Source organism: Phocoena phocoena, chromosome 1 (genome assembly GCF_963924675.1).
Source record: "Phocoena phocoena chromosome 1, mPhoPho1.1, whole genome shotgun sequence".
Classification (NCBI taxonomy): domain Eukaryota; kingdom Metazoa; phylum Chordata; class Mammalia; order Artiodactyla; family Phocoenidae; genus Phocoena; species Phocoena phocoena.
Window position 1 is genome coordinate 69,844,119 of NC_089219.1, and position 24,776 is coordinate 69,868,894.

Here is a 24,776-nt window from a genome sequence, read left to right on the forward strand (position 1 = left end):
CCCTGTTGATGTCATCCATACTGATGACTTCAACTACCATTGTTATAAAAAGCAATGCCAATTTTCTATCTGTAGCATAGATGTCTCCTTTGACATTCATCTCAACAGTTTACCTAACTTGCCCTCACCAAACATCATCCTCCTTCAAAATTCCCTATCACAGTAAACAAAACATCAGACATTTGGCATCTCAACAATGAGATGTTATCACTAACTCTTCCCTCTTTCTTCCCATATTCAAGTCCTCACAAAATCTTAACAATTCTGTTTCCAAAACATGTTGCAAAACATGTCACTTCTGTTTGTCTCCACTACCATGTCTCTTATCTAGTTATTATTTCTGGCATGGACTTTTGAAATAACCAAATAACTAGTGCCTCTGGTCTATAATTGCTCCCCTCCAATCTATTCTCCACATTGTGGTTGAATGATCCATTAAAAAAGACATCTGATTATATTACTCTACTGCTTTAAATAATCCTTTAATTATTTTTAAAATTATTCCTTAAAGACCTATATTTAACAGCTAACATGAGCTGAAACATACCTACCTCTCCAGAGTTGAGACTCACCACTCTCCTATACCTTTTCTCTACTCCAACGTCATTCGCTTCCCTTGCTATTGTCATCCTTTCCACCTGTTTGAACATTTACTTGGAGTCTATCTTTATTTCTAATCTTTCTAAGTATTATCTCTTATTCATCTTTACAATGATACATTTTTCTGTGCACTAGCTTTTGATTTATTCCTCATGGAATATATCCTTATAATTCTATGAAAATGTATAAACCTTCTTTTACTGCATCCTCCAAATTACTATGCGAATCAGGCAGGCTACACATCATCATCCCCAATTCACAGGTAAGGAAACTGCAATTCGAATTGTCAAGGGCTAAGGGACAGAATTGATACTTGAAGCTAGGTGTTCTGACACCAACCTCATGGTATTTTTTTAGGCCAGGACAACCATGTGTGTTAGTGTAATCATAATGGATATCTAAATTTATAAATATATATGTTGACAGACATCGAAGTAACAGATAAAACTAACATCCTTAGAATTTATAGTACTGTTTAGTTTACAGAATTTTTTGTTGTAGTTAAATGACCTATTTAGCATGACCCTGTATTATGTTCCTGATGGCTGTTCACAACTTTTTAGTAAGAGAGGGAGGAAATATTTCTTTTTAGGATTCTGGCTTCAAGCTGTTGCAAAAAAAAAAAAAAAAATTATGCTTACAATTCATTGTATGATAGTAAACATTTTTAAAAGGAAAAACATACATTTTATATTCAATGAAGTATTGTTTTCTTAGAAATTTGTGAGCAAGAAGGATTTGAAAACAATTTTGCCACATATGACTCATGAATAAATTCTCTCTTCATTGTAGAAGGTACCATCTTTGCTCCATTATTAGATGAAATAAACCCAAGGACAAAGGAAATCAAGAGGTAATCCTTTTGGCAATTGGTCATGCAGTTTCTGCAAAACATTCCCTGCAGTGCAGGATTGTTCAAAGCTTCACATGCTGAGTCTTGCTTGCTGTGTGAAAAAACTACCTGCCTCTTGCTGAGAAAGATTTTCTGAAAAGGAAAAGGAACTGAGTGACTTGCTATATCTGTATGGCCCAAGGTCTTGACAGGCCACAGTCCATGTCTCAGTGATCCATTGTATTTGTTTCACATCCTATGCCCTGATTGGTTTAAAGTACTTAGCCTTGAGAATGAAACATCTCATTTAACGTTACTCTTTTTCCCCAAAGCCTCTTCTGCTACATCAACCTATTATTTTCCACATTTTCTTTTTCCCTCTGACTGTTTCCTTAATCCTATTATCCTATTAGCACTTGATGTCAGAAAACATGAGACATTATAAAACAACAAAAATGCACAATTCATGTAATATTTATAGTACAGATAAAATGCAAATACTTAAGGTTATGGAAGAAAGTTCCATCTTACGAACTTTACATATTTTGGGGGGAAATACCTGGGATTGAAGAATGACCCTTTTCCACTGTTGTTCTTTTTTTCTTTTTTGGTAGCGGGCCTCTCACTGCTGTGGCCTCTCCCGTTGCAGAGCACAGGCTCCGGACGCGCAGGCTCAGCGGCCATGGCTCACGGGCTTAGCCGCTCCGCGGCATGTCGGATCCTCCCGGACCGGGGCACGAATCTGTGTCCCCTGCATCGGCAGGCAGACTCTCAACCACTGCGCCACCAGGGAAGCCCTTAAAGATACTTATTTAATAAATGTTTTAAAGTGTGAGAAGGACAGTAGCTAGTATGGTAGATTGGTCACCTGACAGTCCCCATTAACAGCCTCCTGGTATTCATGCCTTTTTTTTTTTTTAAACATCTTCATTGGAGTATAATTGTTTTTCAATGGTGTGTTAGTATCAGCTTTATAACAAAGTGAATCAGTTATACATATAAAGATATCCCCATATCTCTTCCCTCTAGCTTCTCCCTCTCTCCCACACTCCCTATCCCAACCCTCTAGGTGGTCACAAAGAACCGAGCTGATCTCCCTGTGCTATACGGATGCTTCCCACTAGGTATCTATTTTACATTTTGTGGTGTATATATGTCCATGCAACTCTCTCACTTTGTCACAGCTTACCCTTCCCCCTCCCCATATCCTCAGGTCCATTCTCTACTAGGTCTGTGTCTATATTCCCGTCTTGCGCCTAGGTTCTTTATGACCATTTTTTATTTTTATTTTTTAGATTCCATATATATGTGTTAGCATATGGTATTTGTTTTTCTCTTTCTGACTTACTTCGCTCTGTATGACAGACTCCAGGTCCATCCACCTCCCTACAAATAACTCAATTTTGTTTCCTTTTATGGCTGAGTAATATTCCATTGTATATATGTGCCACATCTTCTTTATCCATTCATCTGTTGATGGACACTTAGGTTGCTTCCATCTCCTGGCTATTGTAAATAGAGCTGCAATGAACATTGTGGTACATGACTCTTTGAATTATGGCTTTCTCAGGGTGTATGCCCAGTAGTGGGATTGCTGGGTCATATGGTAGTTCTATTTTTAGTTTTTTAAGGAACCACCATATGAATCTCCATAGTGGCTGTATCAATTTACATCCCTACTAAGAGTGCAAGAGGGTTCCCTTTTCTCCACACCCTCTCCAGCATTTATTGTTTGTAGATTTTTTGATGATGGTCATTCTGACCTGTGTGAGATGATATTTTATTGTAGTTTTGATTTGCATTACTCTAATGATTAATGATGTTGAGCATTCTTTCATCTGTCTGTTGGCAATCTTTATATCTTCTTTGGAGAAATGTCTATTTAGGTCTTCTGCCCATTTTTGGGCTGGGTTGTTTGTTATTTTAATATTGAGCTGCGTGATCTGCTTCTAAATTTTGGAGATTAATCCTTTGTCATTTGCATCATTTGAAAATATTTCCTTCCATTCTGAGGGTTGTCCTTTTGTCTTATTTATGGTTTCCTTTGATGTGCAAAATTTTTAAGTTTCATTAGGTCCCATTTGTTTATTGTTGTTTTTATTTCCATTTCTCTAGGAGGTGGGTCAAGAAGGATCTTGCTGTGATTTATGTCACAGAGTGTTCTGCCGATGTTTTCCTCTAAGTGTTTGATAGTGTGTGGACTTACATTTAGGTCTTTAACCCATTTTGAGTTTATCTTTGTGTACGGTGTTAGGGAGGGTTTTAATTTCATTCTTTTACATTTAGTTGTCCAGTTTTCCCAGCACCACTTATTAAAGGGGCTGTCTTTTCTCCACTCTATATTCTTGCCTCCTTTATCAAAGATAAGGTGACCATATGTGTGTGGGTTTATCTCTGGGCTTTCTATCCTGTTCCATTGATCTATATTTCTGTTTTTGTGCCAGTACCATACTGTCTTGATTATTGTAGCTTTGCAGTATAGTCTAAAGTCAGGGAGCCTGATTCCTCCAGCTCCGGTTTTCGTTCTCAAGATTGCTTTGGCTATTCGGGGTCTTTTGTGTTTCCATACAAATTGTGAAATTTTTTGATCTAGTTCTGAGAAAAATGCCAGTGGTAGTTTGATAGAGATTGCATTGAATCTGTAGATTGCTTTGGGTAGTAGAGTCATTTTCACAATATTGATTTTTCTAATCCAAGAACATGGTATATCTCTCCATCTGATGGTATCATCTTTAATTTCTTTCATCAGTGTCTTATAGTTTTTGGCATACAGGTCTTTTGTTGCCCTAGGTAGGTTTATTCCTCAGTATTTTATTCTTTTTGTTGCAATGGTAAATGGGAGTGTTTCCTTAATTTCTCTTCCAGATTTTTCATCATTAGTGTATAGGAATGCAAGAGATTTCTGTGCATTAATTTTGTTTCCTGTAACCTTACTAAATTCATTGATTAGCTCTGGGAGTTTTCTGGTGGCATCTTTAGGATTCTGTATGTATTTTATCATGCCATCTGCACCAGTGACAGTTTTAATTCTTTTCCACTTTGTATTCCTTTTATTTCTTTTTCTTCTCTGATTGCCATGGCTAGGACTTCCAAAACTATGTTGAATAATAGTGGCGAGAGTGGAAATCCTTGCCTTGCTCCCGATCATAGAAGAAGTGCTTTCAGTTTTTCAGCATTGAGAATGATGTTTGCTGTGGGTTTGTAATATATGGCCTTTATTATGTTGAGGTAAATTCCCTCTATAACCAGGTTCTGGAGAATTTTTATCATAAATCGGTGTTGAATTTTGTCAAAAGCTTTTTTTTTTGCATCTATTGAGATGATCATATGGTTTTATTCTTCAATTTTTTAAATATGGTGTATCATACTGATTGATTTGCATATATTGAAGAATCCTTGCATCCCTGCCATAAATCTCACTTGATCATTGTATATGATCCTTTTAATGTGTTGTTGGATTCTGTTTGCTAGTACTTTGTTGAGGATTTTTGCATCTATATTCATCAGTGATATTGGTCTGTAATTTTTTTCTGTAGTATCTTAGTCTGGTTTTGGTGTCAGGGTGATGGTGGCCTCATAGAATGAGTTTGGGAGTGTTTCTTCCTCTGCAATTTTGTGGAAGAGTTTGAGAACGATGGGTATTTGCTCTTGTATAAATGTTTGATAGAATTCACCTGTGAAGCCATCTGGTCCTGGACTTTTGTTTGTTGGAATATTTTTAATCACAGTTTCAATATCATTACTTGTGATTGGTCTGTTCATATTTTCTATTTCTTCCTGGTTCAATCTTGGAAGGTTATACCTTTCTAAGAATTTGTCCATTTCTTCCAGGTTTTCCATTTTACTGGTATAGAGTTGCTTGTAACAGCCTTTTAGGATGCTTTGTATTTCTATGATGTCATAACTTCTTTTTCATTTCTAATTTTATTTATTTGAGTGTTCTCCCTCTTTTTCTTTTTCTGTTTTTTTTCAGTATGTGGGCCTCTCACTGTCGTGACCTCTCCTGTTGCAGAGCACAGGTTCCAGAAGCGCAGGCTCAGCAGCCATGGCTCATGGACCTAACCACTCCGCGGCATGTGGGATCTTCCCGGACTGGGGCACGAATCCATGTCCCCTGCATCGGCAGTGGACTTCCAACCACTGCACCACCAGGGAAGCCCTCTCCCTCTCTTTCTTGATGATTGTGGCTAATGATTTATCAGTTTTATCTTCTCAAAGAACCAGCTTTTAGTTTTATTGATCTCTCTATTGTTTTCTTTGCTTCTATTTCATTTACTTCTGATCTGATCTTTATGATTTCTTTCCTTTTTCTAACTTTGGGTTTTGTTTGTTCTTCTTTCTCAAGTTCCTTTAGTTGTAATGTTAGATTGTTTGTTTGAGATTTTTCTTTTTCCTCGAGGTAGGCTTGTTTAGCTATAATCTTCCCTCTTAGAACTACTCTTGCTGCATCCCATAGATTTTGGATCATCGTGTTTTCATTGTCATTTGTCTCTAGGTATTTTGTGATTTCCTCTTTGATTTCTTCAGGGATCTCTTGGTTATTTAGTAACATATTGTTTAGCCTCTATGTGTTTGTGTTTTTTACGTGTTTTTCCCTGTAATTAATTTCTAATCTCCTGGCTTTGTGGTCTGAAAAGATGCTTCATATGATTTCAATTTTCTTAAATTTACTGAAGCTTCATTTGTGACCCAAGATATGATCTATCCTGGAGAATGATCCATGTGCAATTGTGAAGAATGTGTAATCTGCTGTTTTTGGATGGAATGTCCTATAAATATCAATTAAATCTATCTGGCCTATTGTGTAATTTAAAGCTGCTGTTTCCTTATTAATTTTCTGTTTGGATGATCTGTCTATTGATGTAAGTGAAGTGTTAAAGTGCTGCACTATTATTGTCTTACTGTCAATTTCCTCTTTTAGGGCTGTTAGCAGTTGCCTTATGTGTTGAAGTGCTTCTATGTTGGGTGTGTAAATATTTATAATTGTTATATCTTCTTCTTGGGTTGATCCCTTGATCATTAAATAGTGTCCTTCATTGTCTCTTGTAACATTCTTTATTTTAAAGCCTATTTTATCTTATACAAATGTTGCTACTCCAGCTTTCTTTTAATTTCCATTTGCATGGAATATCTTTTTCCATCCCCTCACTTTCAATTTGTATGTGTCCCTAGTTCTGAAATAGGTCTCTTGTAGACAACATATATATGGGTCTTGTTTTTGCATCCATTCAGCAAGCCTGTGTCTTTTGGTTGGAGCATTTAATCCATTCATGTTTAAGGTAATTATCAATATGTATGTTGCTATTACGATTTTCTTCATTGTTTTGTGTTTGTTTGTTTTTCATATTTATTTATTTTATTGGACTATAGTTGCTTTACATTGTTGTGTCAGTTTCTGCTGTACTGAGTTTGTTTTTGTAGGTCCTTTTCTCGTCTTGTGTTTCCCACCTAGAGAAGTTCCTTTAGCATTTGTTGTAGAGCTGGTTTGGTGGTGCTGAATTCTCTTAGCTTTTGCTTGTCTGTAGAGCTTTAATTTCTCCATCAAATCTGAATGAGATCCTTGCTGGGTAGAGTAATCTTGGTTGTAGGTTCTTCCTTTTCATCACTTTAAGTATGTCATGCCACTCCCTTCTTGCTTGTAGAGTTTCTGCTGAGAAATCAGCTGTTAACCTTACAGGAGTTCCTTTGTATGTTATTTGTCATTTTTCCCTGCTGCTTTCAGTAATTTTTCTTTGTCTTTAATTTTTGCCAATTTGGTTACTATGTGTCTTGGCTTGTTTCTCCTTGGGTTCATCCTGTATGGGACTCTCTGCTCTTTCTGGACTTGGATGACTATTTCCTATCCCATGTTAAGGAAGATTTCAACTGTAATCTCTTCAAATATTTTCTCAGGTCCTTTGTCTCTCTCTTCTCCTTCTGGGACCCTTATAATGCAAATGCTGTTGTGTTTAATGTTGTCTCAGAGGTCTCTTAGGCTGTCTTCATTTCTTTTCATTCTTTTTTCTTTATTCTGTTCCATGACAGTGAATTCCACCATTCTGTCTTCCAGCTCACTTACCTGTTCTTCTGCCTCAGTTATTCTGCTATTGATTCTTTCTAGTGTATTTTTCATTTCAGTTATTGTATTGTCCATCTCTGTTTGCTCTTTAATTCTTCTAGATCTTTGTTCAACATTTCTTGCATCTTCTCGATCTTTGCCTCCATTCTTTTTCCGAGGTCTTGGATCATCTTTACTATCATTATTCTGAATTCTTCTTCTAGAAGATTGCCTATCTCCATTTCATTTAGTTGTTTTTCTGGAGTTTTATCTTGCTCCTTCATCTGGTACATAGCCCTCTGCCTTTCCATCTTGTTTATCTTTCTGTGAATGTCTTTTTTTGAGAACCTGAAGTGAATGGGAATAAAGAAAAGTGTTTGTATTGTCTTTAAAATGTGTTTTCCTACCTGATTTATTAGAATACAAATGCCAGAAGAACCCATGTATATCTTCAATAGGAAATCATGGTAGAAGGAAGTTTGATGTCCCAAGATGGACTTAGAAAATCATTGATTTTATGCTGAATAGTTTGGATAAAACATATCAGTCTATTTCATTAAAAATAGACAGGTACTGACTAAAATAGGGAGATATGACAGCCAAAAATAATATCTTGAGCATTTTGAGATGTAACCAAATATAACTGTTTCTTTTTTGCTTGCAGAGAGATGGACTATAACAAATTGAAATTACAACTACATTCTTCAAACAGGGAACATATTTTCTAAAAACCTCAGTTTCAAGAGATTTGAGTTCATGCTTTGGAAGGACTAAATAGCCTGCTCATTGTGACCTCAATGGGCAACGAGGGATGTATAGAGACAACAGATCCAGCACACATATTGGTCTACAGTGATTAAGTGCCTTATAAGTGAGAAACAAAACTTTAAGATCAATAGAGATTTTTATGGAAAGCCAATGAAGAGATTTTCAAATAAAGGGTAATATGTTCAAACAGATGAATTTCTGTAAGGATGTGGCTGGCTACATTCAACAGAGAATATGTTTTGGAAAGAGCATGACTCTGCTAACCCATATGTAGAAAGTCTGTGTAATCTCAACTTTATAAAATATATTGCTAATATCACTTAGAAGACATTTGTATCATAAGAAAAGTTTCTCATAATGAGATAATGGATTAGGAAATATTTTGTAAGTGGTAAAATCCTCAAAAAGTTAGTAATGATTATTAGAATTATTACATAATAATTCTTAATTTACTGCTTAGAAGAGATGTTAGTTTAATGACAATTTGTACTTAATAACACTGACAACACTGAGCTATGATTTAATTGGTACGTGAAATATTTGGCTTTATGATAACTCACATTATTTTTCTCCCTCTTCAATAAGTCCTGTCTGGATGAGACTAATATTTTCCAGCAATGAAATCATTCTTGCATCAACTGACTTTTACCTATCCCATGTAGAGGTTGGTAGGGTCATGACAGTTCACCTGGTGGCCTATGTTTGCATATTCCATCAAAAGTGACACACTGACAGGAAAGTAAGATGTTCTTGCACTGAAAGTTCCTCTTAACCCACCAAAGTGTGCATAATCTCAAAATGAAGTAGAAAGGTAAATATGATGCAAAAGTGATGTGAGGAGATTGACCCCCAGTCTTGTTGATTCTTTGCATTAATTTCTCAAACTGTCATCACCATCCTCACAGCCACCCTGTTTTAAACACCTTCAGCTCTCCCTGCTTCCCTGTGTCCACCCACTCCCACTGGATCCCTTCCACTGCAATGTGGCATTCTACAAATCTCTTCTCAGGATCTCTGTAGGGTTGAGCTTCTAAAATCTAATCTGATCATGCCATCCTTCATTTTAAATCCCTCTAACAGTTTCCTGTATCTCTCATGATGGAGTAATGGAATTGATTAGCAGGGTCTGTGAAGTCCTTCAGTACCTAGGCTTTGCTTACTACTCCACACTCCCCTGACCTGACCTCCAAACACTTTTCATAATGAGCTGCTTCACCTCTCCATTTTCAAATCCCATTTCCCCAGTCCTCTGCCTTACTGTCCTTTGTGCATGTGGCTCCTTCAGTCTGGAGCAATCCCCAGTCTTTTGAGGAGATTCTCCTATATCTTAGAGTGGTTTGAGTTCCCTCTAGGTGTTCCCATAGCCACTTCATGCATATTTCATTATTGTACATTTGTACAATACTGTACAGTTTCTATCTGTCCTTTCTTGTCTGTCTTCTCCACCAGACAAAAAGCTGCTTGGTCAGGGGCTATGCTCTTAGTCATCATATTCCCAATATACAGCCAATATTTATTGAATATTTGCTAAATACACACTGAAGCTATGTTTGCAAGTATATTGTCAATTAAATGATGTATTTGAAAGAACACATTTCCAACTATTTCTATGGTGCATATATTACTTCAATTTAATAATGTATTAACGTTTATAAAATAAAATATCTGGAAAAACTATAGATCAGATTTCATTAGAAAATTTACCAGCATATCTTAATTTCTTTACAAAGTTTTCACAACTTTTTTCAAAATTATATTTTATATCCATAATTTCATAATCTCAGTCTGAGAATTTAGGAATTTTGATGAGTTTTTTATCAACTAGTGAATGATGTTACAGATACATAAACATAATTGCAATTAACTTTTCTATTTAAAACATTTCAATTTGGGATTTCTCACATATAGGTAATTCAAAGTGTATGAAATTAAAAGTATCCTGGCCATTTGATGAAGAGCATAGTACACCTTTTAAAAATCAATACATAGGGACATCCCTGGTGCTGCAGTGGTTAAGAATCAGCCTGCATATGCGGGGTACATGGGTTCGATCCTTGGTCTAGGAAGATCCCACATGCCTCCGAGCAATGAGGCCTGTGAGCCACAACTACTGAGCCTGCACTCACTCTAGAGCCCATGAGCCACAACTACTGAAGCTCACATGTCTAGAGCCCATGCTCCACAACAAAAGAAGCCACCACAATGAGAGGCACATGCATCACAATGAAGAGTAGCCCATGCTCGCCACGGCTAGAGAAAGCCCGTGCACAGCAACAAAGACCCAACACAGCCAAAAATAAAAGTAAATAAATAAATTTATAAAAAGATAAAAAAACAATAACACATAAATAAAATGTAAGCTATTCATTAAGAAAACAGATTAAATAGTGAAGTTGATTGATTTGAGATGAAATGATGCACAAATCACAGCTGCAGTCAACACTGCTCTTAGGTTCTGAAACATAAAAGACCTCATAGAAGGGAAACTAGCAATGGAACAGTCACTGCAGTATTGTTGGGGAAAACTTATTTTATGTAAGCCAAGATTACAATAATTGAAGATGCTTAGAATGCTGAGGCTAAATGAATAAATGGCACTTTTTATAAAATCTCTACCTTTAAGAGCTCTTCCAGGGTCGGAAATGCCTTTCGCACATGGGAATCATGGCAGTGGTTCACTTCCCACCAAACTGTCTTGCACAGTAAATTAAATGGAAAATTATCTCTTGCTGTCAATAGCACTACGTTTGAATAACAATCATGTAATAATTAGTAACACCAGTTTAGTACAAATATTATAACAGGCACTTTACAAGTATTATCTTAATTATAAATACTTTCAAAGAGAAGCTGTGTCATATTTTATATAAATATGCAAATACAGAGATAAAATCACATGTTCAAAGCAACTAAAAAGTAACAGGGCAAGAATTCAAAATCATGTCCTTTGGACTTCCCTGGTAGCGCAGTGGTTGAGAGTACACCTGCCGATGCAGGGAACACGGGTTCGTGCCCCGGTCCGGGAAGATCCCACATGCCGCGGAGTGGCTGGGCCCATGAGCCATGGCTGCTAAGCCTGCGTGTCTGGAGCCCGTGCTCTGCAACGGGAGAGGCCACAACAGTGAGAGGCCCACATACCGCAAAAAAAAAACAATATCATGTCCTTTTGGCTTCATAGCTCAAGGTCTTAGCCAAGGAAAATAAGACATTATATCTTCAGAAAAAGAAAGTCACATACAAGCTTTATTTTGGAAAAATGCAACTGTCTTTACTAATTTGGCTTTTAAACACCCATTTCTTTCGAAATAAATGGCCTATTCTACTTCTAAATAAGGACATAAGTTTGTGAAATTTTATTTTCAAGTTAGGATATGTTTTGTTCTGATGAGATCTCTGGAGGTGGTTTAGATATTTCAAAGTGATGTGAACATAAAGTGATCATTTTATCACCAGTTTTATATACAGTGTACAGTATTTCAGTTTAGACACATGACTATTTGGGAGGGGTGTTATTTTTTTAAAGCATTGTGACTGACAGAAATTACAGCACATTAACAACAACAACAACAAAAATTAGGACTTGCAACCCTAGGGAAGCATCATGTACAGCTAAGGAAGATAGAGATTCTTGTAACTATTCTCTTTTGAGAATGGTAGAGTCCCTCTGTGGATCCATAGTTTCTAATTGTATCATCTTGATTTCTGTGAAAATAATACACATCATCTAGAGCTTTTGTTAGCCTTTGGTAGAATACAAGCACATTTCTTTTATTTTATCAATTTTCTTTTATTTCTTAAGAATTATGTAAGGTCTATTAACTTCAAAAGCTATTTTCACAGACTATTCAAAGAAGCAAGAAGCTGCCAAGGTAGCTAAGCCAGGTTTCTCTGTGGCACAAAGAATAAGTGTGAAAAAATATTTCTAGTCTTGTGAAAACCAAAGCAAATTTTTGTAACACAACATTTCTAATCTCGTGAAAAACATTTTTGCAGTTGAATGGAATTGCTGTGTGTTAAAGATGGCAGAGCTCTCAGGGTATAAATCTATAGGTCATTATGTTGTCAGGAGCCTCTACTGTACAGCACAGTTAAACTTCATGGCTGAAATAACAAACAGATTTCCTCAAGATATTTGTATAAATAACAAATCTCGGTCAGTTAATTGGTTCATATATTCTGGATATTAGAGAATAAAGTACTTGTGGTATTTGGCTACTTAATGGCCATATTAATACTATAAAGCTCCAGGTTTATATCTCAAAATATTAAAGTTTTGAAATTAATGTATATTAGTACATTAAGATGAGCAGAAAGAAAAAAAATCTAATAAAGATGAAAAATTATTTTTGCCTTGATCTGAATCTTTTATTCTGGTATACTTTTTATCATAATTATATATATATTTAACAACATTATTGGAGTATAATTGCTTTACAATAGTGTGTTAGTTTCTGCTTTATAAGAAAGTGAATCAGCTATACATATACATATGTTCCCATATCTCTTCCCTCTTGCATCTCCCTCCCATCCTGTCTATCCCACCCCTCTAGGTGTTCACAAAGCACTGAGCTGATCTCCCTGTGCTATGCAGCTGCTTCCCACTAGCTATCTATTTTACATTTTGTAGTGTATATATTAATTTTATTCTTTCCATTTAATTATACAAATGTTGATTTATATCCATAACTCTCTCAATTTCCCAAATTAAGTGTCTTATATGTGCCTGATAAAGGAAGAAAACACAGATAAAGACTTTTTTTCTGCTTGGGATGGAGTCTAGAAGGAAAGAGAACATTTTCCACTAGAATTACCACTACAGCCCTACCTTTAGGCTCTTTCATGAAGTCAGGGTTTAACATTAGCATTAGCAAATAATGGTCTCTTAAAAGCTAACTCTGTATAGAATTCTACAGATAAAGTCTTACAAATTCAAATTTATAATATAAAATTGCAAAACACATGAGAAGATGAGTCGCCATAAATCAGAGTTAAGGAATAACAAAAAGCAGATTTAGAATCCAAACTAATTCAGGTATTAGAATTACCAAATAAAGATTATACATTAAGTATATTTATAATGTTAAAGGAAAGAAAATATGTAATAAAATTAGGAACACTTTAATATCTTTAAAACAGTCCCATAAGTAAAGGATAGAAATACAAAAATAAATGCTATTAAAATAGTAAAAGTAAAGTACCTGTATTAATGGCTGTTAATACAATTAAAATGTAAATGATCTAAGTGGAAAAATAATTATTATTAACATAACCAAAATATCAGGTAAAACAATAAGCTCTATGCAAATGACAAGACAATCAATAAACTGAACATCTGAAAATTCCCTATAATGGAGCATAAAGTTAAGGTAGGAAACATAGAGCCGGGAAGATGTGATAGACAGAAAGTCTAACATACATACAAATGGAGTTCCAGAAGAAGACAATGAAAAGAACAGAGAAACACATACTTTATAGGGATGTATCAACTGAGAAATTTCTAGAGCTAATAAAGTAATGATTTCATAGTCTCAGTAAGAGCAATGAACCCAAGCAAGATAAATTCAAGAAGTCTACTCTGGGTAATATGGCAATACTATAAAATACTCAAAAAAAGAGAAAACGATTACTTTAATAATATTACAATAGATAAATACTAGATGTCTTAAGAACAAAAATGAAAGATAATGAATTAAAAGTGTGCAAAGTGTAAGAAAAAACATGTTTAAATAAGAATTGTACATATAGTACAAAATAAATTTGTCAGCAGGTGAACTGCATTTTAAAGCAAAAAAAAAAAAAAAAATGTTTACTAAAGATAGACCCTCACTTAAAATTCTACAGAATGCAATTTAAGAAGAATGAATTTGAACCCCAAGGAAGGACAAAAACATCAGGCAGGAAAGGTGTGAAGAAAATTAAGATAAATTGGTGTCATATACATAGCAGAGTGCCAGTGAAGAAAGAGGACTTCAATTTCAGTGAAGAGAGAGGACTTTTCTCAACAGCTAGAATTGCCTTTATGAGACTGTGAAATGCAAGTCATAATTTTTCTTGTTATGAGAAAGTGCAAACAGTATATATTTTCATCACAATAAGAATAATGAAAAAAATATTAGTATTACTCAACTGATTATGGTACTTGGATAATAACCTTCCTACTTAGCTCTTATTCAATTTAACCATTTCCAAAAATGTGTTTGTTCTGAAACTACAGTTTCATGTAGTTTGTTAGACACTTTCTTAGTCTCCTTTAATACTCCTATTTACAGTGGTTGAAGTTACAGTTGTTTCCTTAAGGTAAATTTAATTATTTAAAATTAGTAAAAGATTTATCTCTCTTCTTACCTTTGCTTACCTTTGTAAGCACTTGACAGTTTGTCTTCTCCATCAGTCTCTGTCCATTTTTTATTCATTTTCAGTTCCCTCCCTGCTTTCTTCCCATCACTTATTATCTGCTTCAGAATTCATGGAACATTTTGGACAATTTTTACATAAATCATAAGGTTTGGAAAATTAAACTTACATTAGTAGAAATCTTGGTTTCAACCCAGAGACAGTCATGCTGCACATGCTCACACTTCTCCACTCTTCATTTCAATTTGTTTTTTAATTCATGGAATTGTTTGCTTAGAATTATACTTCTGCTGCTTTTAGTGGAGAGGAAGCTGATTCACAGATTCCATATTTGCAAATTTGCCTACTGGGTAAAATTTGTTTGTAACTCCAACATCAACAGTCAGGGAGCTTTTGCAGCTATTTGTGGGCATGCCCAGAGCAGGGAAAATTTCAAGTCAACAATGTGCACGTTCCCAGCTGAAGTCAAACAAGGAGACACTACCTTCTCATTTAAGCTTTCATATTTTAAACAAATGTCCCTCTTTTGAGATTATTTAGTGCCACCTTTTCTTTTTTATGCATTTTAGGATTTGTGTTGTGATTTTGATATTAAAATGGTCCTCCAGTGTAGTGCTGAAGTGCTGTCTAATGTTTCCAAGTGTAAGAAGACTGTGATGTATCTTATGGAGAAAATACTTGTGTCAGGTAAGCTTTTTTCAGACATGAGGTATAGAGCTGTTGATTATGAGTTTAATGTTAATGAATTAACAGTATACATTAAATATGGTGTCTTTAAACAGAAACACACCTAAAACAACTTTATATATGGATTGATTAAACTATTGTGAACAGAGGCACGAGGAACCTAACTTTGTATTTCCCTTAGAAACAATGACTTACCATCCCCTAATAAGGTGTTTGCAGTGATCATAACGACTGTGAATAGCAAGAATTTGCTGTATTTAAAACAATAAATAATTATAGGGTGTATAAATGTCATGCATAGGAAGTGAAAGCATGAAAATATCATATATATATATATATATATATATATATGGAACTAAACCCTCTTTTTGTCTGATATTATGTATGCATATATAAACTAATCAATCAAGCAAAACAAAATTGTAAGATATTGATTTGAAAATTGGACACTGGGAGAATGAAAAATTTCTAGTTAGTACAAGGTAATAAAAGGAAATTAAAGTCAAAATATATGTATTTTACTGTTTCATGGTAAATTAATGTTATTGATAGTTATGTGATCCGTATTGATTTATTTTAGCAAGAACAGAATCATATTTTCATGAGCTTTTATAACCTGACTTACCTATATTCTGACATAATAATAAATTACTCAGTTGAAAATTCTAAAATGGGGATTTTTCAGAGCATAACCCATATTGTATATAACTATGAATTCATGTTTGAGGTGCTCATATTCAATACTCTGTGCTTTTTAGGTTCATAAATTAGATTGTAAGTCAGCACTAAAATATGCATCTTTAAGAACATCCAATGCACTAATTAAGTATGTTATTTACTTTAAAATATACTACGATGAAGATCTTTTTAAGGAAGGAAATTTCCTGAATACACATAAGATATTAACTTCCCACAATTTGCTTTCACCATGCCTGTTTTAGGAAAACAACTTATTGCACTGACTCAAGTTTGACTTGTTTTTTTGTGGCACTTTAAATGACAATTTTCAGAGCACTTTGATCTAATGTGTTTAACCAAATCTGTAAAGGGTATTTCTTGGGCAATTACAGGTTATCTTACTATCCTAGACCTGATAGTTTTAGCTAAGATACAAATGTGCAAAATGAAAGGACAGCCAATTAATACTCTTTTAAGATTTTTTCCTCCAGTGATCTTCATAGAGAAAGACACTATTCCATGTTGGTAAAACAGGTTTTAATAGGAAGGATATAGATCAAGAATATTTACCTATATCCTTGATCTACGTTGACTATTTGGAATATAAATGAAATTGTTTTTCCTTAGCTTGAATTAAGTATTTGTGGTCTCTGTCCAATGGTATACCTGTTAGAATTATCAGCATTAAGTTTGATTTAATAGGTTCATTGCATTTTTAAATTTTGTATAGCCTATATTGACACATATTTACAAAATTCCTTTATAAAAGCTTATTCCTCCTTATAAGGTTTACTTATAATAAGGGGAGTAATACTTTGGTATTCTCTCTATTTAAATGGTAAAAAAATACACTTTGTCATCGTGGTATGTGATCTTTTGACCTTGTCACTCAATCAAAATGCTGAAAAATCACTACATTATTCACTCTTAACTAGATTCCTTGAACTAATCCATGGACAGTTATGGGATGCAGCATTGTTACATGAGGTTTCTTTATGAATTTTGAGTACCTGAGCACCCAGGTCACTGTGCAATATATACCCATTATGAAAAGAGAAGAAGGAGGAAGAAGAGGAGGCAGCAAAAGTCTCACAAGCTATAGCACTTTTGTAATAGTTACATCAATGTGACAGAAATAGGGCTTATTTATAAAGACTCTTATTGCAAGCCTAAGTTCCAGCGTTTTGAGCTTTACAGCCTGTGATGTAATTGATGGTCTGCACCAAATAAATATTCAAAATCCAAGCAAAGTGGGACATTTTACTGTAGTGATTTTTGTTTCCGAAATGTATGAAATCATATTCTAACTATTTTCATATACCCATGCACCTTAAACATAATGTGGCATTTTTCAGAACTATGTATTACCATCAGGTGTGAGCAGAAGGTATGGGGGATCTCAGATCAGGCAAATGAAAAGGAGAGTCTGAGAAGGGGAAATGAAATTCAAAATATTTAGAAGGGCAAGGCTATCAAAAAGTGGAAAACTAGTCCATGCTGAATCAAAATGAGACTCAAAAGAGTGAATTAAATTTAAAAAATGACCAAAAAGAAGTTTCCATAGAGATGTGCTTTCATAACTCCTTCAATTCATCTGGCTTATTTATGCTGCTACCTAAATCTCTGAATACCCAGGGAAAGTAAAAAAAAAAAAAAATGTTTACTAGCCATCTTTTCTAAGACAGAACTTTTCTTTTGAGACCAGAATACACCTACTTCTAACTCATGTCATCAACTCTGCAATCTCATTGATTCCTTTAAGTACTCCCATTCAATTTGCTTCTTTCAATAATTATTTGACCATGTTGTTGTCCCTGGTGCTAACCCAAACCGTGACAACACCACCTTCCTTCAACTGTATACCCCCTCAAATACTGCTTTCTCTTTGTCTTTTTTCTCACTGCCAACATTTGTGGCGTTATCTGAAGTATAGTATTTAATATTGTCACTTAGAATAATGTTTCTGCTTTTTCAGAAACTTGCAATTTGGTGTCAGTACCAATCAGCACTGATCTCACTGTCACTCAGTTTACCAGCAACTGCTGTGTTGCTAATCCATAGGATGCTTTTCAATCCTTAGCTGCCCAGACTTCTACACTTCCTCTTCTCTTGAAACTTCCTTTTCTTGGCTTCTGGAACACAATTCTCTCTATTTCTTCCTCCCCCTGTAAACTATACCCATACCAAGACATTTAAAACTCTATATGAATCATGATCTCTCTTGCCTTTAGCTTGGATACATGCTGCATACCAATCCACACCGGTATTCTGTTCCCCTTCTTTCAATTGCAAGAATATTCCATGTCTGACTTTCCCAGTGACTTCTGTTCCCTTTTTGGAAGCACAGGAAATATACTACTCTTCAAGTACTAGTGAGCATGAGGAAATTATGAAAAGATGTCACAGTCTTTGCTGGCTACCCTCCTAGTCATTTTTTACTATCCCTACCACACAGTGCAGAGAACATGAGAAGGCTGGGTGAGGGATAATTATGAGGCTTAAAATTACCTTTGAAAGAACTGCACAAGTTCCCTATGATTTCAGATCCTTTCAAATACATTTTTGTTATTCTGTCATTTACACCTTACCCTAAAATTCCTTCTGGATATAAGGGGCAAGTCATAGGGGTCATTCTCAGTGCCCTTTCTTCTAAGTTTCCTTCTTACTGACTAACTTTCCTCTACTTCTCCCAGTTCAGGGAATCTTTATTCACTGAATCTAACGATGTGTTGTATCATTCCAATATGCTGTTCACTGTTTCTGCTGTAGCAGCACTTCCTGGAGATATTAGTTACCAGAGAGATGGAGTTGACTGGGAGAAGGGACATGGAGAGGGACAGGGTTTGGGGAGTTGGTGAGAAAATGTACTGAAAACACAGCTGTTAATATACAACTTTGGAGGGCTTCACTGGTGGTGCAGTGGTTGAGAGTCTGCCTGCCAATGCCCGGGACACAGGTTCGTGCCCCAGTCCGAGAAGATTCCACATGCCGCGGAGCAGCTGGGCCTGTGAGCCATGGCTGCTGAGCCTGCGCGTCTGGAGCCTGTGTTCCACAATGGGAGAGGCCACAACAGTGAGAGGCCCACGTACCATAAAAAAATAAATAAATAAAAATTAAAAAAAAATACAACTTTGGAAAATGAAATAGTGATATTATATGTAGAATAATATTTTTGTATATTGACTTCTGGGTTTCTATATATTTTAGTATAGCAAAGTATATAATAATTATTTAACTCTTCTGCAGCTGTTTTTCCATATCTCACACTTTCTAGAACCCTTATCATCTTTTCAATTCATAGTTATTCTGTGCTTGATTTCTTCTGTGATACATATTTTTGTATTCTATTTACCTTTTTGCATCAACATAACAACATTGAATTCTTTGTAACTGACATTGTGACAGTGTGTTTTGTTTTGTTTTGTTTTTAATCTGCTGGTAAATGTTTAGGCTCCAAGTCACAGATCTGTGTTCTTGCCAAACTTTAAGGGAAAATGTCAATGAAATGTTATTTTTAATTTTTAAATACTAACATCTTACCAATGATCAAAAATAAATAAATCTTCTAAATAACTCATAATAAATTTAATGCAAATAAAATTATATTATTAAAAAGTTAACCTGCTGTATAGCACAGGGAACTCTACATCACTTTACTGTACAGTAGAAACTAACACAATATTGTAAAACAACTAAACCCCAATAAAAATTATTTTTAATAAAATAAATTAAATAAATAAATAAGAAGTTAAAAATTTGAACTTTGGTCAGACTTAATGTGGTGGTTGTTCTCAATATAGCTAGGAAATTGTGAAACAGTAAAATAATAAAAAAAAATTAATACTATTTTTAATTCTATTCTAAAACAGAAAATGTGAAAATGAAGAAAGGAAATCCTTTTTCAAAATGGTGGTGGGAAACCCTTAAGGAGGAGCTCTCACACAAGTACCATTCTTGGAAGCTTACTTCATATACCCATCAGGAAGATTACGTGTACTAGCAGGAAGAAGGAAGATTTTCTCCCTGCCCAACAACAACCCAGCCAGTGGGAAACTGCTACAACTCAGCCAATGAGAAGCCACCACAACCCCAAACTCTCATTCTCCTCAAATGAACTTTCATTCAATATAACCCCTCCCAACTTCCTCCTTTCCTCTGTAAAAGAACACCTCTCCTTTGTTCTCAGAGCTTGCCTATGGTTCACCATAATTTGGATGTCCTGAATAGTAATTTTTCTCCCATACCTGAATAAACTCAATTTTGCTGGCTAAACCACTTATCTTTTTTTGTTTTAAAGGTTGACAAGGGTCATGTCCAAGGATTCACTTACAGGTGAAGTAAAATGTGTCTCATATATAGCACTATGAAATTCCAATGTTGGAGCATCCCTTGCCTGACAACTTTGATTTTTCAGGCTGTTCAAACTATCACACACTACCGGACAGGACAACCTCATCATGTTTGTCATTTGATTCTTCATGCTGTATCTTTTATCTAGGTCATTTATCTAAGGCTATTAAGAATTCTTACTTAGAACCAAATAATTTAGTAGATTTGAAATGCTCAAATGTCACATTAAAGTTTTGTTTTATTTTTCTTCTAAATAAAAATCTCCTGACCAAGAGTGTTTGAGCTGGCTGCAACAAACTTTTCTTCTTTTTGGGTACAAGGCTGTATAAGGAAACAGAAGGTCACTTAATATCAATATATTAATGAAATAACCCTTTACAGGTAAGGTTGGTCCAGATGGAGAGAACATTTTAGATAGGACAGTGGTGGGCTGGTTTTCACAAATATTCTGCAAAAAGAAACATTTTTCTTGTGGTCAGTGCTTACCATCTCCTCTCACTGTCTCCTTTTCCCTTCCCATGTTTCAACACTAATGTAGTTTTAATTTAATAAATGGTCAAAGAGATACAAAGCATATATCACTTGAGGAACAGTGAAGACAAACCATCTGTTTCACAAATTAACATAAAATTTATTTTATTGGTTTACTATTGTCAATTATGAATATTATTATAGGATGTTTATAATCTTGTTCTGGAGAGGAGAAAATTCCACCAGAAAAAAAAAATGCTCATACAATAAAAAGGGGTTAAGAAACATATATCGAAAATCAACTCTTAACTCTGGGAGTCATGAATGCCAGAAGGTGAATTGGCTCAAGAAGATAATAAAATGGATAACAAATACCAGAGAATCTATAGTTTGGAGGATGAAAAAGTTGCCAAGAACAGGAGCAGCCTGGAGGTTGGCATGGATCTTGTGCACTTTTCCATGCTTGAGGGAAAGCAGTGATTTCCTTCTGCCAAGTCAGCCTCAGTATTAGTGTCATGGAGATTCTTCCTATGTTTATGGAGATTGTCCAGGTCTGGCTTATATGTGAAAAGGATGTACTGGCATCTTTAAAAATATGAAAGCCATAAAGGAACCAACCAGAAATGTTGAAATATTGGTGTGAGAATTTAGCCTGCTTAGGGTAGAAGACTGGAGATAATGCCAACTAAGATAACAAAATATTGCAGTATAGCGATGCAGTGATTTGCGGGTCATTTAGAAAAAGACCCTTTAATAAAATGTCTACCTGGCCATGAAGGGGCATGGAGGCAAGTTCTGTCTGCTTTACTGAATCAATTGTGAAGGTGACTGGGGAGGTAATTGTTCCTTTTTTAAAACTTTATTATTTTATTTTTTATTCCAAGCATATGAGACATAGTTAAGACTGGTTCAGCTGCACAAAATAATCCACTGGGCTTTATATGCCACTTACTTGGAACTAGGTGACTCATTTCTAGTTAATAAATATATTTGTTAATGTCACTTAACAAGGGACTACCTCAAAATGTGTAGCTGTGTTAGAATATTTACTTCTTTTATACAGAGGAAAGCGAGGACCAATGAGAAGAATTATTTATACCTTGGAACTCATTTTCCTCTTCTTTCTATTTTATTTATAGTTCTAGCAACAGATTTTCTTGTAACAAGTAAAAAGTCAGAATGCAGTGCAGTGTAGTTTTCAAAAGTATGGGATTTTAAGTAAAATAGAGCTAAGTCCAATTTCTACCTTTGCTGTTTGCTAACAGTATGATCATGGACAAGTTGCTGAATTATCCAAGCCCCAAATGCCTCTTTAGTATAATGGGAATAAAGTGAACTTTCAGCTTTAAGAGGATGATATGGGAGAATGTATATTTAAAAAATAACAAAGTAACTGGCATATAGTGAGTATTCAGAAAGGTTATTTTATCCATCTTAGCATTCAGAAATATTTATTAAACCCATTATATTCAAGAGGATAATGATCCTTGCTCTCTGGAAATCTAGTGAGAGAAAACAGACAATAAAAACATAAAAAATTGTAGAATTTGTCATATGCTGTGTATTATATAATGGACAAATACGATGAGCATGTTAAAGGGTAGAAATCTGGGGGCTGAAAGAATAATTTTGTATTTTTTTTACATCTTTATTGGAGTGTAATTGCTTTACAATGGTGTGTTAGTTTCTGCTTTATAACAAAGTGAATCAGTTATACATATACATACGTTCCCATATCTCTTCCCCATAATTTTGTATTTTTAGAAGAGGTACTCAAGAAAGATCTCTATGCAAAGAGGATACTTGACCATGTTCATAACATATTTGGGAGAAAGAGAATTTGTTGCAGGGGACAACAAATGTAAGTGTCCCAAGGCAGGAGCATTGCATTGCATGTTTTTCTTTTTTAATACATACTCTTTATTTATGGGCAAACTTAAGCAGCTCTATATATGCTCTTAATTTAAATACATGCTATTCCCTTATCGTGAAACAGACTCCCTGGCTACATTGCCATTCTGTCTAGTTAACTTCAATTAAGTCTTTAGATCTCAGTTCAAATCCTCCCTCCTATCTTCTTAGCTCCGTAGGGTAGGTCAGGTCTCCCTATATCTATTCTCACATCTCCATATACCTTTCCTTTTAAGTATTGCTCACGTTTATCACACTTGTAATTTTACATTTATTTTTGTGTTTATCTGAATAAATTTGATTTTTGTCAGTAAACTTTAAGTTCCGGCAGGAAATGATACATGTCAATTATTGACTATCACCATAACTGTGTCCAAAATATTGCCTGGAACAGAGTAAACTTTCAATAAGTATATTGACTATATGGGTAACAAAGGAATGAGTTCATAAATAAAGATAAACATTTTTAAACTGAGACAATTCTATGTGGTATACAAATTTATAACTTATTTGGAAAAATTAAATAAAAATACAATGAAATACTTATTTCCTCTATAGAACAATGAACTTTGCTGACCTGTCCACTTAATTTAATTAACTACATCTGTAGTACGGTCTATAGTTCAAAAGGAAATGAATTAAAGCTGGAGGTCTCCAAGAAATCCATCAGCTTCTTCAGAAAATAGTACAAAGCAGATGCTCTTTGGCTGGTGACTTAAGAAAACTTGCTCAAATACTTACAAGGACATATTCATTAGCTTAGAATCATGTCTCTGTATGAAAAGGAGTAATTAATGTTAAATGTTTATAATGTGTTTAGTTCTTCATATTAACCATAGCTGCTTCTATATCAAAGATTCAACCACTGAGCAAATGAAGTAAATCTTCATATTTTAATAAATCTCACTTAGTCTTTTGTATCATAGTAGATGTGTAAAATACTTATGCTCTAGAAGAATTTAATCTGTATTTAAAAAAAGAGAGAGAGTGTCATCAATTTATTTATTTATTTAGCCATTGGTAGATAAGTCAGGTAGGATCAAGCCCATTGTATCTCACTAAATTACTTATGGATCAATCAGGCAAAACATATTGCATTGATCCATAAGTAATTTCCTATTAAAAGATATTTCATGGATCACTGGAATCTTTTTAAATGAAGTAATTTAATTCTCTTACATGACATTTCTGAGGTAGAGCTATTTAAATTGCATTTTCTGAACATTGAAAATATATGTTTAAAAAATTTAATAAGTGAAATACTACATGCAGAAAAAAACTCTGCTCTGGATTTTAAAAGTCTCAGTATTAACTCTTGCTTTCTCACTTTCTAATAGTTTAACGTTGGCCAAATTAATTAATCTTTGTAAATATTAGTTTCTTCTACTTAAAATTGATAATTTACCTGACATTCCTATCTTAGATATATTTCTAAGAATCAAAATATAGATTTAATAACTATATATGCAATATATTTATATGTATATATACATATATACACACACTCAGTTATTATATGTCAGATATTGTTATAGCTGACAGTAACAATGTCTGTGATGTTGGATGTCTACTAACACCCAGTCTTATAGTTTTCAGAAAATAACATTATTTTGTAAATATTAATGAATAAAGGTTGTAATATTAATTGTAGTACAGAAAAGGAACATAAAATCTATTATTTTATTCTCCCAGATTTTTTAATGGAAAGTTATGACATCATTTTTCCTATCTTTCAGTCCCTGACATAATTATGAAAATGAAAAGTAAGATAACTCAGAGTATCCACTACCAGAAGCATGAATAAAATCTTGAAAAAACTATCAGGACCATTCAGGAATATCCCATGTATAATATTTCAATTCCTATCTGTCACAGTTGATAGGGATTGAACTCTTCCCTTATGCCATAGAAAAAAATTTGTTATAAAATGCATGACTAAGCAATTATCTACTAATTCTTCCCAGATTCCTTCCAGGATTTCACCTCCCAGAAACAAAATTCTTTCCTGGAATAGTTTGATCCTTTATTTTCTGCTTTCTAATGATAGCAATAGGAAAAAATATATATCTTGGAAAAGCAATGAAAGTG